The sequence below is a fragment of the Bombina bombina genome, chromosome 6, assembly GCF_027579735.1.
Source record: "Bombina bombina isolate aBomBom1 chromosome 6, aBomBom1.pri, whole genome shotgun sequence".
NCBI classification, from domain to species: Eukaryota; Metazoa; Chordata; class Amphibia; order Anura; family Bombinatoridae; genus Bombina; species Bombina bombina.
In genome coordinates, this window is record NC_069504.1 from 116066384 (window position 1) to 116083239 (window position 16856).

The window sequence follows — 16856 nt, forward strand, 5'->3', positions numbered from 1 at the left end:
ACCTGATAAATTTATTTCTCTTGTAGTGTAGTCAGTCCACGGCCCGCCCTGTCTTTAAGGCAGATCTAAATTTTAATTAAACTCCAGTCACCACTGCACCCTATGGTTTCTCCTTTCTCGTCTGCTTTGGTCGAATGACTGAATATGACATGTGAGGGGAGGAGCTATATAGCAGCTCTGCTTGGGTGATCCTCTTGCAGCTTCCTGTTAGGAAGAGATATATTCCATAAGTAATGGATGACCCGTGGACTGACTACACTACAAGAGAAATAAATTTATCAGGTAAGCATAAATTATGTTTTTTAATCAGGTTTGATACATTTCTTTCTTTAACTACAGTCACCACGGCACCCTATGGTTTCTCCTTTTTTTCTCCTGTCCGTCGGTCGAATGACTGGGGTGGGCGGAGCCTAGGAGGGACTATATGGACAGCTTTTGCTGTGCTCTTTGCCATTTCCTGTTGGGGAGGAGAATATTCCCACAAGTTATGGATGACGCCGTGGACCGGACACACCGTTGGAGAAAGTAATTTATCAGGTAAGCATAAATTCTGTTTTTACCTTTTATTTATTTTTTTAAACTTCATTTGTGCAGTGTCCATTACTACATGTCACAGCCCTACAAGGAGGCTGGGTCCTTTTCGGGAAGGCATTTTATAGCCTGATGTAATAAAATTTCTAGAGTGAGATAGCTGTTTCTTTATTAAAGTGAAAGTAAATCCTAGCGTTGTACAAATGCTAGGATTTACTATTGAAACAAATAAAGGGCACTTTCATTCATGAAGTATAAGATACGTCATGTAGAAAGTGCCTTTATTTGATTCAATTGGTTGCCTTTTTTAGCTCCTACAGCAGCCAACGGCTAAAATAATTTTTGGCTAAGAGGTGACGTTTTCACCTCTTAGCCAATAGCCGTGCAGTAAATCCGGCTTGGCGCCCATGGGAGTCAGATTTGCTCAGGACAGGCAGAATGCAACCTAAGTTGCCAAAATGTCAGCTCCCTTATCCAGCTGCAGGCCGTGACTACGCTGAGAATTTTGAAGTGCTCATTTTGCATGAAGACAAGTAAATTGTTTGCTGATTTCTCTTGTTAAGTGTGTTCAGTCCACGGGTCATCCATTACTTATGAGATATATTCTCCTTCCCAACAGGAAGTTGCAAGAGGATCACCCAAGCAGAGCTGCTATATAGCTCCTCCCCTCACATGTCATATCCAGTCATTCTCTTGCAACCCTTAACAAAGAAGGAGGTCGCGAGAGGAGCTGGAGTTTTTACTTAACTATTAACTATTCTTCAATCAAAAGTTTGTTATTTTAAATGGCACCGGAGTGTGCTGTTTTTCTATCTCAGGCAGTATTTGGAAGAAGAAACTGCCTGGGTTTTTTATCTATGATCTTAGCAGGCGTAACTAAGATCCACTGGCTGTTCTCGACATTCTGAGGAGTGGGGTAACTTCAGACTGGGAATAGCATGCGGGGTCCTCCGCAAATGAGGTATGTGCGGTACTTTATTTTCTGGGAATGGAATTGACTAAGAAAATACTGCTTTTACCGTATGATGTAAGTACAGCCTTAAATGCAGTAGTAGCAACTGGTATCAGGCTGATAAATGTATGCGCAGTCGAGTTATATTCTAGGGACTAGAATTTGACTGAGAAAATACTGTTAACACTGAAATAATACTTAAGCCTTCTCTGCAGTGGTAGCGACTGGTAGCAGGCTTAGTGATAGCTTTGCATGACATTGAAAAATGTTGTTTTTTAATAAAACGTTTACTGGCATGTTATTCGTTTTTTGTGAGGTACTTTGGTGATAAATCGCTTTGGGCATGATTTTTTCCACATGGCTAACATATTTCTCTTGTTAAGTGTAGTCAGTCCACGGGTCATCCATTACTTATGGAATATATCTCTTCCTAACAGGAAGCTGCAAGAGGATCACCCAAGCAGAGCTGCTATATAGCTCCTCCCCTCACATGTCATATTCAGTCATTCTCTTGCAGCCTAACTAAAGATAGGTCGCTGTGAGAGGTCTGTGGTGTTTTTTAACTTAGTTTATTTCTACAATCAAAAGTTTGTTATTTTAAATGGCACCGGAGTGTGCTGTTTATTCTCAGGCAGCATTAGAAGAAGAATCTGCCTGCGTTTTCTATGATCTTAGCAGACGTAACTAAGATCCACTGGCTGTTCTCATCTGAGGAGTGAGGTAACTTCAGAGAAGGGGAATAGCATGCAGGGCCCCCCTGCAAATGAGGTATGTGCAGTAATTATTTTTCTGAGGAATGGAATTGACTGAGAAAATACTGCTGATACCAATGTAAAGTAAGTTCAGCCTTAAATGCAGTGATAGCGACTGGTATTAGGCTGATGAGTGTGTGTACACTGAATGTATTTTTCTAAGGAATGGAATTGACTCTGAAAATACTGTTAATACTGAAATAATGTATGAGCCTTAACTGCAGTTAAAGCGACTGGTAGCAGGCTTATTAATAACAATTCATAACTTTTCAAATGTATGTTTAAAACGTTTACTGGCATGTTAATCGTTTTTTGTGAGGTACTTGGTGATAAAACTTATTGGGGCATGATTTTTACCACATGGCCATCTTTGTTTTCTGCATAGAAACAGTTTTCTGAGCTTCCCCACTGTTGTAATATGAGTGGGAGGGGCCTATTTTAGCGCTTTTTTGCGCAGTAAAAATTCAGTCACAATCTGTCTACTTCATCCTCCATGATCCAGATCGTCTCTAGAGAGCTCAGGGGTCTTCAAAATTCATTTTGAGGGAGGTAATCAGTCACAGCAGACCTGTGACAGTGTGTTTTGACTGTGAGAAAAACGTTAATTATTAAATTGTTATCCGTTTTTGGGTATTAAGGGGTTAATCATCCATTTGCTGGTGGGTGCAATCCTTTGCTAACTTAATACATTTACTGTGAAAAATTGGTTGCTATAACTATTTTGGTTCATTGTTATTTCAACTGTGACAGCTTTTTGTGCTTCTTAAAGGGACAGTAGCGTTTTTTATATTGCTTGTAAATTTATTTAGAAAAGTATTTCCAAGCTTGCTAGTCTCATTGCTAGTCTGTTTAAACATGTCTGACACAGATGAATCTCTTTGTTCACTATGTTTAAAGGCCAATGTGGAGCCCAATAGAAATTTGTGTACTAATTGCATTGATGCTACTTTAAATAAAAGTCAATCTTTACATGTAAAGAAATTATCACCAGACAACGAGGGGGAAGTTATGCCGACTAACTCTCCTCACGTGTCAGTACCTTCGCCTCCCGCTCAGGAGGTGCGTGATTTTGTGGCGCCAAGTACATCAGGGAGGCCCTTACAAATCACTTTGCAAGACATGGCTACTGTTATGACAGAAGTATTATCTAAATTGCCAGAATTAAGAGGCAAGCGCGATAGCTCTGGGTTAACGATAGAGCGCGCGGATGAGGTGAGAGCCATGTCAGATACTGCGTCACAGTTTGCAGAACGTGAAGATGGAGAGCTTCATTCTGTGGGTGACGGATCTGATCCAGGGAGACTGGATTCAGAGATTTCTAATTTTAAATTTAAGCTTGAGAACCTCCGCATATTGCTAGGGGAGGTATTAGCGGCTCTGAATGATTGTAACACGGTTGCAATTCCAGACAGGCATTACCAGTTTGTAGCTCTTCCCTTCGGATTAGCTACGGTTCCAAGAATCTTTACAAAAGTTCTGGGCTCACTTCTGGCGGTACTAAGACCGCGAGGCATAGCGGTGACTCCATACCTAGACAACATTCTGATACAAGCGTCAAGTTTTCAAACTGCCAAGTCTCATACAGAGATAGTTCTGGCATTTCTGAGGTCGCATGGGTGGAAGGTGAACGTGGAAAAGAGTTCTCTATTACCACTTACAAGAGTTCCCTTTCTAGGGACTCTTATAGATTCTGTAGAGATGAAAATTTACCTGGCAGAGGCCAGGTTATTAAAACTTCTAAATGCTTGCCGTGTCCTTCATTCCATTCCACACTCGTCAGTAGCTCAGTGCATGGAAGTAATCGGCTTAATGGTAGCGGCAATGGACATAGTACCATTTGCGCGCCTGCATCTCAGACCGCTGCAATTGTGCATGCTAAGTCAGTGGAACAGGGATTACTCAGATTTGTGCCCCCTACTAAATCTGGATCAAGAGACCAGAGATTCTCTTCTATGGTGGCTTTCTCGGCCACATCTGTCCAAGGGGATGACCTTTCGCAAGGCCAGATTGGACGATTGTAACAACAGACGCCAGCCTTCTAGGCTGGGGCGCAGTCTGGAACTCCCTGAAAGCTCAAGGATTATGGACTCAGGAGGAGAAACTCCTCCCAATAAATATTCTGGAATTAAGAGCAATATTCAATGCTCTCCTAGCTTGGCCTCAGTTAGCAACTCTGAGGTTCATCAGATTTCAGTCGGACAACATCACGACTGTGGCTTACATCAACCATCAAGGGGGAACCAGAAGTTCCCTAGTGATGTTGGAAGTCTCAAAGATAATTCGCTGGGCAGAGTCTCACTCTTGCCACCTGTCAGCGATTTACATCCCAGGCGTGGAGAACTGGGAGGCGGATTTTCTAAGTCGCCAGACTTTTCATCCGGGGGAGTGGGAACTTCATCCGGAGGTCTTTGCTCAACTGATTCATCGTTGGGGCAAACCAGATCTGGATCTCATGGCGTCTCGTCAGAACGCCAAGCTTCCTTGTTACGAATCCAGGTCCAGGGACCCAGGAGCGGTGCTGATAGATGCTCTGACAGCCCCTTGTGTCTTCAACATGGCTTATGTGTTTCCACCGTTCCCGATGCTTCCTCGTTTGATTGCCAAGATCAAACAGGAGAGAGCTTCGGTGATTCTGATAGCACCTGCGTGGCCACGCAGGACCTGGTATGCAGACCTAGTGGACATGTCGTCCTGTCCACCGTGGTCTCTGCCTCTGAGACAGGACCTTCTAATTCAGGGTCCTTTCAACCATCCAAATCTAATTTCTCTGAGGCTGACTGCATGGAGATTGAACGCTTGATTCTATCAAAGCGTGGCTTCTCTGAGTCGGTTATTGATACCTTAATACAGGCTAGGAAGCCTGTTACCAGAAAAATTTACCATAAGATATGGCGTAAATATTTATATTGGTGCGAATCCAAGAGTTTCTCATGGAGTAAGGTTAGGATTCCTAGGATATTGTCCTTTCTACAAGAGGGTTTAGAAAAGGGCTTATCTGCTAGTTCGTTAAAGGGACAGATTTCTGCTCTATCTATTCTTCTACACAATCGTCTGGCTGAAGTTCCAGACGTTCAGGCTTTAACTAGGATTAAGCCTGTGTTTAAGACTGTTGCTCCGCCGTGGAGCTTAAACTTAGTTCTTAATGTTCTTCAAGGCGTTCCATTTGAGCCCCTTCATTCCATTGATATCAAGCTGTTATCTTGGAAGGTTTTGTTTTTGATGGCTATTTCCTCGGCTCGAAGAGTCTCTGAGTTATCTGCCTTACATTGTGATTCTCCTTATCTGATTTTTCATTCAGACAAGGTAGTTCTGCGTACTAAACCTGGGTTCTTACCTAAGGTAGTTACTAACAGGAATATCAATCAAGAGATTGTTGTTCCATCACTGTGTCCTAACCCTTGTTCAAAGAAGGAACGACTTTTGCATAATCTGGACATAGTCCGTGCCCTGAAGTTCTATTTGCAGGCAACTAAAGATTTTCGTCAAACTTCTTCCCTGTTTGTCGTTTACTCTGGACAGAGAAGAGGTCAAAAGGCTTCGGCTACCTCTCTCTCTTTTTGGCTTCGTAGCATAATACGTTTAGCCTATGAAACTGCTGGACAGCAGCCTCCTGAAAGGATTACAGCTCATTCTACTAGAGCTGTGGCTTCCACCTGGGCCTTTAAAAATGAGGCCTCTGTTGAACAGATTTGCAAGGCTGCGACTTGGTCTTCGTTTCACACCTTTTCAAAATTTTACAAATTTGACACTTTTGCTTCTTCGGAGACTATTTTTGGGAGAAAGGTACTTCAGGCAGTGGTTCCTTCTGTTTAATGTTCCTGCCTTGTCCCTCCCTTCATCCGTGTACTTTAGCTTTGGTATTGGTATTCCATAAGTAATGGATGACCCGTGGACTGACTACACTTAACAAGAGAAAACATAATTTATGCTTACCTGATAAATTTATTTCTCTTGTAGTGTAGTCAGTCCACGGCCCGCCCTGTCTTTAAGGCAGATCTAAATTTTAATTAAACTCCAGTCACCACTGCACCCTATGGTTTCTCCTTTCTCGTCTGCTTTGGTCGAATGACTGAATATGACATGTGAGGGGAGGAGCTATATAGCAGCTCTGCTTGGGTGATCCTCTTGCAGCTTCCTGTTAGGAAGAGATATATTCCATAAGTAATGGATGACCCGTGGACTGACTACACTACAAGAGAAATAAATTTTTCAGGTAAGCATAAATTATGTTTTTTCTGCATGGAAACCGTTATATCAGGGCTCCCACTGTTGTGATTGGAGTGGGAGGGCCCTTGTTTTCAGCGCCTTGTTGTGCAGTTAAAATTATTGCACAGTCTTTCTGCTTCTTCCTCTTTGATCCAGGACGTCTCTAGAGAGCTCAGGGGTCTGCAAATTTCATTTGTGAGGGAGGTAATCAGTCACAGCAGATCTGTGACAGTCTGCTGACTGTGATTAAAAGCGTTAAATCTTAATTGATATCTGTTTTATCCGTTTTGGGTATCGAGGGGTTAATCATCCTTTTGCTAATGGGTGCAATCCTCTGCTAATAGTACACTTCTTGTTAAGAATTGTTTAATTATATCTGTATTTTTGAAGCGCTGCAGCGTTTTTTATATTGCTTGTAAAACTTATTGAAAGTGATTTCCAAGCTTGTTAGTTTCATTGCCAAGTCTGTTTTAAACATGTCTGATTCAGAGGAAACTGTTTGTTCATGTTCAAAAGCCAATATGGAGCCCAATAGAACGATGTGTACCAATTGTATTGATATTGCTTTGAATAAAAGTCAATCTGTACCGATAAAGAAACTATCACCAGACAACGAGGGGGAAGTTATGCTGCCTAACTCTCCTCACGTGTCAGTACCTGCGTCTCCCGCTCGGGAGATGCGTAGGATTGAGACACCTAGTACATCTAGGCCCTTACAAATCACTTTACATGATATGGCTAATGTTATGAAAGAAGTATTATATAATATGCCCGAATTAAGGGGCAAACGCGATAGCTCTGGGTTAAGGACAGAGCGCGCTGATGACACGAGAGCCATGTCTGATACTGCGTCACAACTTGCAGAACATGAGGACGGTGAGCTTCATTCTGTCGGTGACGGTTCTGATTCGGGGAGACCGGATTCAGAAATTTCAAATTTTAAATTTAAGCTTGAGAACCTCCGTGTGTTACTAGGGGAGGTATTAGCGGCTCTGAATGATTGCGACACGGTGGCAATTCCAGAGAAATTGTGTAGGTTGGATAGATACTATGCGGTACCGGTGTGTACTGACGTTTTTCCTATACCAAAAAGACTTACAGAAATTATCAGTAAGGAGTGGGATAGACCCGGTGTGCCTTTTTCCCCTCCCCCGATATTTAGAAAAATGTTCCCTATAGACGCCACCACACGAGACTTATGGCAGACGGTCCCTAAGGTGGAGGGAGCAGTTTCTATGTTAGCCAAGCGTACCACTATCCCGGTGGAGGATAGCTGTGCTTTCTCAGATCCAATGGATAAAAAATTAGATGGTTATCTTAAGAAAATGTTTGTTCAACAGGGTTTTATATTGCAGCCTCTTGCATGCATTGCGCCTGTCACGGCTGCAGCGGCATTCTGGTTTGAGTCTCTGGAAGAGGCGATTCGCACAGAGCCGTTGGATGAGGCCTTGAGCAAAGTTAGAACCCTTAAGCAAGCTAATGCGTTTGTTTCAGATGCCGTAGTACATCTAACCAAACTTACGGCTAAAAATTCCGGATTCGCCATACAGGCGCGCAGAGCGCTCTGGCTTAAATCCTGCTCAGCGGATGTAACTTCCAAGTCTAAACTACTTAACATTCCTTTCAAAGGGCAGACCTTATTCGGGCCCGGCTTGAAGGAAATTATTGCTGACATTACTGGAGGTAAGGGCCACGCCCTTCCTCAGGACAGGGCCAAACAGTCTAATTTTCGTGCCTTTCGTAACTTCAAGGCAGGAGCAGCATCGACTTCTTCCGCTCCAAAACAGGAAGGAACTACTGCTCGGTACAGACAAGGTTGGAAAGGCAACCAGTCATGGAACAAGGGCAAGCAGGCCAGAAAGCCTACTCCCGCCCCTAAGACAGCATGAAGTCAGGGCCCCCTATCCAGAGACGGATTTAGTGGGGGGCAGACTTTCTCTCTTTGCCCAGGCTTGGGCAAGAGATGTGCAGGATCCCTGGACGTTAAAGATTATATCTCAGGGATACCTTCTGGATTTCAAATCCTCTCCTCCACAAGGGAGGTTCCATCTTTCGAGGTTATCGACAAACCTAGTAAAGAGAGAGGCATTTCTACAATGTGTTCAAGACCTCTTAATCATGGGGGTGATCCACTCAGTTCCGCGATCGGAACAGGGACAAGGATTTTACTCAAATCTATTTGTGGTTCCCAAAAAAGAGGGAACCTTCAGACCAATCTTGGACTTAAAGATCTTAAACAAATTCCTAAGGGTACCATCGTTCAAGATGGAAACCATTCGAACCATCCTACCCATGATCCAAGAGGGTCAATATATGACCACGGTGGACTTAAAGGATGCTTACCTTCATATACCGATTCACAAAGATCATTATCAGTACCTGAGGTTTGCCTTTCTAGACAGGCATTACCAGTTTGTGGCTCTTCCCTTCGGGTTAGCCACGGCCCCGAGAATTTTTACGAAGGTTCTGGGCTCACTTCTGGCGGTACTAAGACCACGAGGCATAGCGGTGGCTCCGTACCTAGACGACATTCTGATACAAGCGTCAAGTTTTCAGAATGCAAAGTCTCATACAGAGATAGTTCTAGCATTTCTGAGGTCGCATGGGTGGAAAGTGAACGTGGAAAAGAGTTCTCTGTTACCACTCACACGGGTTCCTTTTCTAGGGACTCTTATAGATTCTGTAGAGATGAAGATTTACCTGACGGAGTCCAGGTTATCAAAGATTCTCAATGCTTGCCGTGTCCTTCATTCCATTCCAAGCCCGTCGGTAGCTCAGTGCATGGAGGTAATCGGCTTAATGGTAGCGGCAATGGACATAGTGCCATTTGCGCGCCTGCATCTCAGACCGCTGCAACTATGCATGCTCAGTCAATGGAACGGGGATTACTCAGATCTGTCCCCTTTGCTAAATCTGGACCAGGAGACCAGAGATTCGCTTCTCTGGTGGTTGTCACCGGTTCATCTGTCCAAAGGCCAGATTGGACGATTGTAACAACGGATGCCAGCCTTCTAGGCTGGGGAGCAGTCTGGAATTCCCTGAAGGCTCAGGGATCGTGGACTCAGGAGGAGAAACTCCTCCTAATAAACATTCTAGAATTAAGAGCAATATTCAATGCTCTTCTGGCTTGGCCTCAGTTAACAAAGCTGAGGTTCATCAGATTTCAGTCGGACAATATCACGACTGTGGCTTACATCAATCATCAAGGGGGAACCAGGAGTTCCCTAGCGATGTTGGAAGTCTCGAAGATAATTCGCTGGGCAGAGTCTCACTCTTGCCACCTGTCAGCGATTCACATCCCAGGTGTAGAGAACTGGGAGGCGGATTTCCTAAGTCGTCAGACTTTTCATCCGGGAGAGTGGGAACTTCACCCGGAGGTATTTGCTCAACTGATTCATCGTTGGGGCAAACCGGATCTGGATCTCATGGCATCTCGCCAGAACGCGAAGCTTCCTTGTTACGGATCCAGGTCCAGGGACCCGGGAGCGGTGCTGGTAGATGCATTAGCAGCCCCTTGGGTTTTCAACATAGCTTATGTGTTTCCACCTTTTCCGTTGCTACCTCGGCTGATTGCCAGGATCAAACAGGAGAGGGCATCGGTAATTCTGATAGCGCCTGCGTGGCCACGCAGGACCTGGTATGCAGACCTAGTGGACATGTCGTCCTGTCCACCATGGTCTCTTCCTCTGAGGCAGGACCTTCTAATTCAGGGTCCTTTCAACCATCCAAACCTAATTTCTCTGAGGCTGACTGCCTGGAAATTGAACGCTTGATTCTATCAAAGCGTGGGTTTTCGGATTCGGTTATTGATACATTAATACAGGCTCGGAAACCTGTGACAAGAAAAATTTACCATAAGATATGGCGTAAATATTTATATTGGTGCGAATCCAAGAGTTACTCATGGAGTAAGGTTAGGATTCCTAGGATATTAGCTTTTCTACAAGAGGGTTTAGAAAAGGGTTTATCCGCTAGTTCGCTAAAGGGACAGATTTCAGCTCTGTCTATTCTTTTACACAAACGTCTGGCGGAGCATCCAGACGTCCAGGCCTTTTGTCAGGATTTGGCTAGAATTAAGCCTGTGTTTAAAGCTGTTGCTCCTCCGTGGAGCTTAAACTTGGTTCTTAAAGTTCTTCAGGGTGTTCCGTTTGAACCCCTTCATTCCATTGATATTAAGCTTTTATCTTGGAAAGTTTTGTTTTTGATGGCTATTTCCTCGGCTCGAAGAGTATCTGAGTTATCTGCCTTACATTGTGATTCTCCTTATCTGATCTTTCATTCAGATAAGGTAGTTCTGCGTACTAAACCTGGGTTTTTACCTAAGGTTGTTTCTAACAGGAATATCAATCAAGAGATTGTTGTTCCATCATTATGTCCTAATCCTTCTTCAAAGAAGGAACGTCTTTTGCATAATCTAGACGTGGTCCGTGCTCTGAAGTTCTACTTACAGGCAACTAAAGATATTAGACAAACTTCTTCTCTGTTTGTCGTTTACTCTGGACAGAGGAGAGGTCAAAAGGCTTCGGCTACCTCTCTCTCTTTTTGGCTTCGTAGCATAATACGTTTAGCCTATGAGACTGCTGGACAGCAGCCTCCTGAAAGAATTACAGCTCATTCCACTAGAGCTGTGGCTTCCACCTGGGCCTTTAAGAATGAGGCCTCTGTTGAACAGATTTGCAAGGCTGCAACTTGGTCTTCACTTCATACTTTTTCCAAATTTTACAAATTTGACACTTTCGCTTCTTCGGAGGCTGGTTTTGGGAGAAAGGTTCTACAGGCAGTGGTTCCTTCTGTTTAATGTTCCTGCCTTGTCCCTCCCATCATCCGTGTACTTAGCTTTGGTATGGGTATCCCATAAGTAATGGATGACCCGTGGACTGAACACACTTAACAAGAGAAAACATAATTTATGCTTACCTGATAAATTTATTTCTCTTGTAGTGTGTTTAGTCCACGGCCCGCCCTGTCTTTTTTTAAGGCAGGTTCTAAATTTTAAAATTATAACTCCAGTCACCACTGCACCCTATAGTTTCTCCTTTCTCGTCTTGTTTCGTTCGAATGACTGGATATGACATGTGAGGGGAGGAGCTATATAGCAGCTCTGCTTGGGTGATCCTCTTGCAACTTCCTGTTGGGAAGGAGAATATATCCCATAAGTAATGGATGACCCGTGGACTGAACACACTACAAGAGAAATACATTTATCAGGTAAGCATAAATTATGTTTTTTACACAATCTGTTTCTTTTTATGTTTACTTTGATTTAACATTATTTTTTACTAAAGGAGCACTGTTTAATATACATGTAACTAAGCAACATTGATAATTGAATTACATTGGAAAGTTGTTTAAAGTTTCACGATCTGTCCAATTAAAGGGACACTGCAGTCAAAATTTAAATGCACATAGATTACATCTTTGAATAGAAAGATATGTGCATAATACATATATCAGCAAAAATGCTTCTAGTAAAAGTTATCACTGTTTTAGTGTTAACGTATTTCTCTGCACGTGAAGTATAGCTAGATATTGTCACTGCACCCACATTTTAAATAATGTAGCTGCTCAGATAATCACTGGGGCTTGTCTCATATCAGCAATTTACCAGATGGTACAAGCACCTTAGGCTCTCTGAGCAAGTGCTGTGTTTCAAATGCTGGTGCACGGTGCATACTTAAATACACTTTTGAAACATCTATAGCTTTTATTAGAAGCATTTTTGCTAATGCATGTTTGTTACACAATTGCTTCTCTTCAATCCCGAAATGCACCCATGTGGTTTTTAATTTTGGCAGGAATATCCCTTTAAATTAATTTTAATTTTGAATTTACTGTCCCTTTAAAGGGACACTAGACCCATTTTTTCTTTCATGATTCAGATAGAGCATGCAGTTTTAAGCAACTTTGTAATTTATTCCTATAATAATTTTTTCTTCGTTCTCTTGATATCTTATCTTATTTGAAAAAGTAGGAATCTAAGCTTAGGAGCTGCCCCAATTTTGATTCAGCACCCTGGGTAGCTCTTGCTGATTGGTGGCTGGATTTAGCTACCAATCAGCAAGTGCTACCCAGGTGCTGAACAAAAAATGGAATGGCTTCTAAACTTAGATTACTTTTTTTCAAATAAAGATAGCAAAAGAACGAAAACAAATTAATAATAGGAGTAAATTACAAAGTTACTAAAAATTGCATGCTCTATCTGATTCACAAAAGAAAACATTTGGGTTCAGTTTCCCTTTAAGTGCTACTGTAGTTTATAGAAAATGTTAATATACTACTAAATCCTTACTTGTAATTTTCAATAAAATGTATTTAAAGGAACACTGCACTATATTTTGCTTGTTTCCCATTAGCATTTTCGAGATGACTTGTTATAGCAGCTGCAATGTATTCTATCTGTGGTACATTGCTTTTTTATGTTTGTTGTTTTTGTTAAAATAGTTGATTTTGCTAATCGAAGCCACAACATATTGTTCTCATGAATGCATCCTTTCAAATAGGTTGAGCTTACAAGGGGAGTAGACTTCCTTATCTTATCTCTACACACAAAAGGCCAATACTTACGTACTGCTATTTTTCATTATGGGTGGTGGTTGCAATGAGCAAAACAGATATTCCAATTGCAAAAATAAATTTCTAGTCCCTGGAAGCACATTAAAGTGAAAATGTACAGTACATTGTTCCCTTATCTCTGTGGGAAAGCACTGAAAACACAGAGTGAACACAATAATTTGATCAGGTGTGTAACGCATAAATATTGGTAACCTTTATAACTATCTAATTCTTTTTAAACAAATGTCTCTTTCAGATGGAGAAAGATATTCGGTTTCCGGCTGTGGAGTACAATAGCCCCCTATTGGAACAAGGCTTTTCTTTCTATTATAGTTGTGTTGATTGTCTTATTTCTTGGTAAGTGTAAACTAACTTACAACTGTAGCATGAGCCCTTTTCTTTATAATAGTGTTTTTATTGTTTTGTGTCTTCTTGAATGGTATATCTTGTAGCATATTTGGGAGACAAATTTACAGGTTTCATAAAATATTGATGGAAGATAAGTTAGGCGCTCCATGCTAAGGTTTCGTTATAGCAGAATCATTTTGTGCTGACATTTATGAGAGTTAAAGAGAAATATATATTAAGCCAGTATTTATAATAAAATAACTAAATACAAAACTGGCAATTTAATTGATTATTTTAAAATATGTTTTACAAATGTAATATTTTATTGCAGTTTGTGTCCAAACCTCATGGTGCATTAGTGAGATTTGCAATCCATGCAAAGTATGTTGTTGTTTAATACTATACATGCTGGCATGTTTGTAAAATCATTGGATGCTCACAAACATACAATCCAAATAAAAAAGAGGTATTTAGCAGACAGGAAAAAATCAATAAGTGGTTTAGCTGTATTGTATAGTTTTCGTGACACTGTTTTCAGCTTCTAACATTAATTTGCAGAGGTGGAAGCTTAGCTCTCAGATCTCTGAAAACATAACACCCATTTCTCCAACATAGGTGTGTCCGGTCCACGGCGTCATCCTTACTTGTGGGATATTCTCTTCCCCAACAGGAAATGGCAAAGAGCCCAGCAAAGCTGGTCACATGATCCCTCCTAGGCTCCGCCTACCCCAGTCATTCTCTTTGCCGTTGTACAGGCAACATCTCCACGGAGATGGCTTAGAGTTTTTTAGTGTTTAACTGTAGTTTTTATTATTCAATCAAGAGTTTGTTATTTTGAAATAGTGCTGGTATGTACTATTTACTCAGAAACAGAAAAGAGATGAAGATTTCTGTTTGTATGAGGAAAATGATTTTAGCAACCGTAACTAAAATCCATGGCTGTTCCACACAGGACTGTTGAGAGCAATTAACTTCAGTTGGGGGAACAGTGTGCAGTCTCTTGCTGCTTGAGGTATGACACATTCTAACAAGACGATGTAATGCTGGAAGCTGTCATTTTCCCTATGGGATCCGGTAAGCCATGTTTATTACGATCGTGAATAAGGGCTTCACAAGGGCTTATTAAGACTGTAGACTTTTCTGGGCTAAATCGATTCATTATTAACACATATTTAGCCTTGAGGAATCATTTTATCTGGGTATTTTGATATAATAATATCGGCAGGCACTGTTTTAGACACCTTATTTCTTAGGGGCTTTCCCAAAGCATAAGCAGAGCCTCATTTTCGCGCCGGTGTGGCGCACTTGTTTTTGAGAGGCATGGCATGCAGTCGCATGTGAGAGGAGCTCTGATACTTAGAAAAGACTTTCTGAAGGCGTCATTTGGTATCGTATTCCCCTTTGGGTTTGGTTGGGTCTCAGCAAAGCAGATACCAGGGACTGTAAAGGGGTTAAAGTTTTAAAACGGCTCCGGTTCCGTTATTTTAAGGGTTAAAGCTTCCAAATTTGGTGTGCAATACTTTTAAGGCTTTATGACACTGTGGTGAAAATTTGGTGAATTTTGAACAATTCCTTCATGTTTTTTCGCAATTGCAGTAATAAAGTGTGTTCAGTTTAAAATTTAAAGTGACAGTAACGGTTTTATTTTAAAACGTTTTTTGTACTTTCTTATCAAGTTTATGCCTGTTTAACATGTCTGAACTACCAGATAGACTGTGTTCTGAATGTGGGGAAGCCAGAATTCCTATTCATTTAAATAAATGTGATTTATGTGATAATGACAATGATGCCCAAGATGATTCCTCAAGTGAGGAGAGTAAGCATGGTACTGCATCATTCCCTCCTTCGTCTACACGAGTCTTGCCCACTCAGGAGGCCCCTAGTACATCTAGCGCGCCAATACTCCTTACTATGCAACAATTAACGGCTGTAATGGATAATTCTGTCAAAAACATTTTAGCCAAAATGAACCCTTGTCAGCGTAAGCGTGGCTGCTCTGTTTTAGTTACTGAAGAGCATGACGACGCTGATATTAATATCTCTGAAGGGCCCCTAACCCAATCTGAGGGGGCCAGGGAGGTTTTGTCTGAGGGAGAAATTACTGATTCAGGGATCATTTCTCAACAGGCTGAACCTGATGTGATTGCATTTAAATTTAAGTTGGAACATCTCCGCATTTTGCTTAAGGAGGTATTATCCACTCTGGATGATTGTGAAAAGTTGGTCATCCCAGAGAAACTATGTAAAATGGACAAGTTCCTAGAGGTGCCGGGGCTCCCAGAAGCTTTTCCTATACCCAAGCGGGTGGCGGACATTGTTAATAAAGAATGGGAAAGGCCCGGTATTCCTTTCGTCCCTCCCCCCATATTTAAAAAATTGTTTCCTATGGTCGACCCCAGAAAGGACTTATGGCAGACAGTCCCCAAGGTCGAGGGAGCGGTTTCTACTTTAAACAAACGCACCACTATACCCATAGAGGATAGTTGTGCTTTCAAAGATCCTATGGATAAAAAATTAGAAGGTTTGCTTAAAAAGATGTTTGTTCAGCAGGGTTACCTTCTACAACCAATTTCATGCATTGTCCCTGTCACTACAGCCGCATGTTTCTGGTTTGATGAACTGATAAAGGCGCTCGATAGTGATTCTCCTCCTTATGAGGAGATTATGGACAGAATCAATGCTCTCAAATTGGCTAATTCTTTCACCCTAGACGCCACTTTGCAATTGGCTAGGTTAGCGGCTAAGAATTCTGGGTTTGCTATTGTGGCGCGCAGAGCGCTTTGGTTGAAATCTTGGTCGGCTGATGCGTCTTCCAAGAACAAGCTACTAAACATTCCTTTCAAGGGGAAAACGCTGTTTGGCCCTGACTTGAAAGAGATTATCTCTGATATCACTGGGGGTAAGGGCCACGCCCTTCCTCAGGATCGGCCTTTCAAGGCAAAAAATAGACCTAATTTTCGTCCCTTTCGTAAAAACGGACCAGCCCAAAGTGCTACGTCCTCTAAGCAAGAGGGTAATACTTCTCAAGCCAAGCCAGCTTGGAGACCAATGCAAGGCTGGAACAAGGGAAAGCAGGCCAAGAAACCTGCCACTGCTACCAAGACAGCATGAAATATTGGCCCCCGATCCGGGACCGGATCTGGTGGGGGGCAGACTCTCTCTCTTCGCTCAGGCTTGGGCAAGAGATGTTCTGGATCCTTGGGCGCTAGAAATAGTCTCCCAGGGTTATCTTCTGGAATTCAAGGGACTTCCCCCAAGGGGGAGGTTCCACAGGTCTCAGTTGTCTTCAGACCACATAAAAAGACAGGCGTTCTTACATTGTGTAGAAGACCTGTTAAAAATGGGAGTGATTCATCCTGTTCCATTAAGAGAACAAGGGATGGGGTTCTACTCCAATCTGTTCATAGTTCCCAAAAAAGAGGGAACGTTCAGACCAATCTTAGATCTCAAGATCTTAAACAAGTTTCTCAAGGTTCCATCGTTCAAAATGGAAACCATTCGAACTATTCTTCCTT

The 16856-nt window shown here is 42.1% G+C and overlaps 1 pseudogene; it reads left to right on the top strand.

Annotated features, from left to right (window-relative positions):
* LOC128662691 (uncharacterized) overlaps nucleotides 1-16856 on the top strand; it is a 456713-nt pseudogene that overhangs the window by 223301 nt on the left and 216556 nt on the right.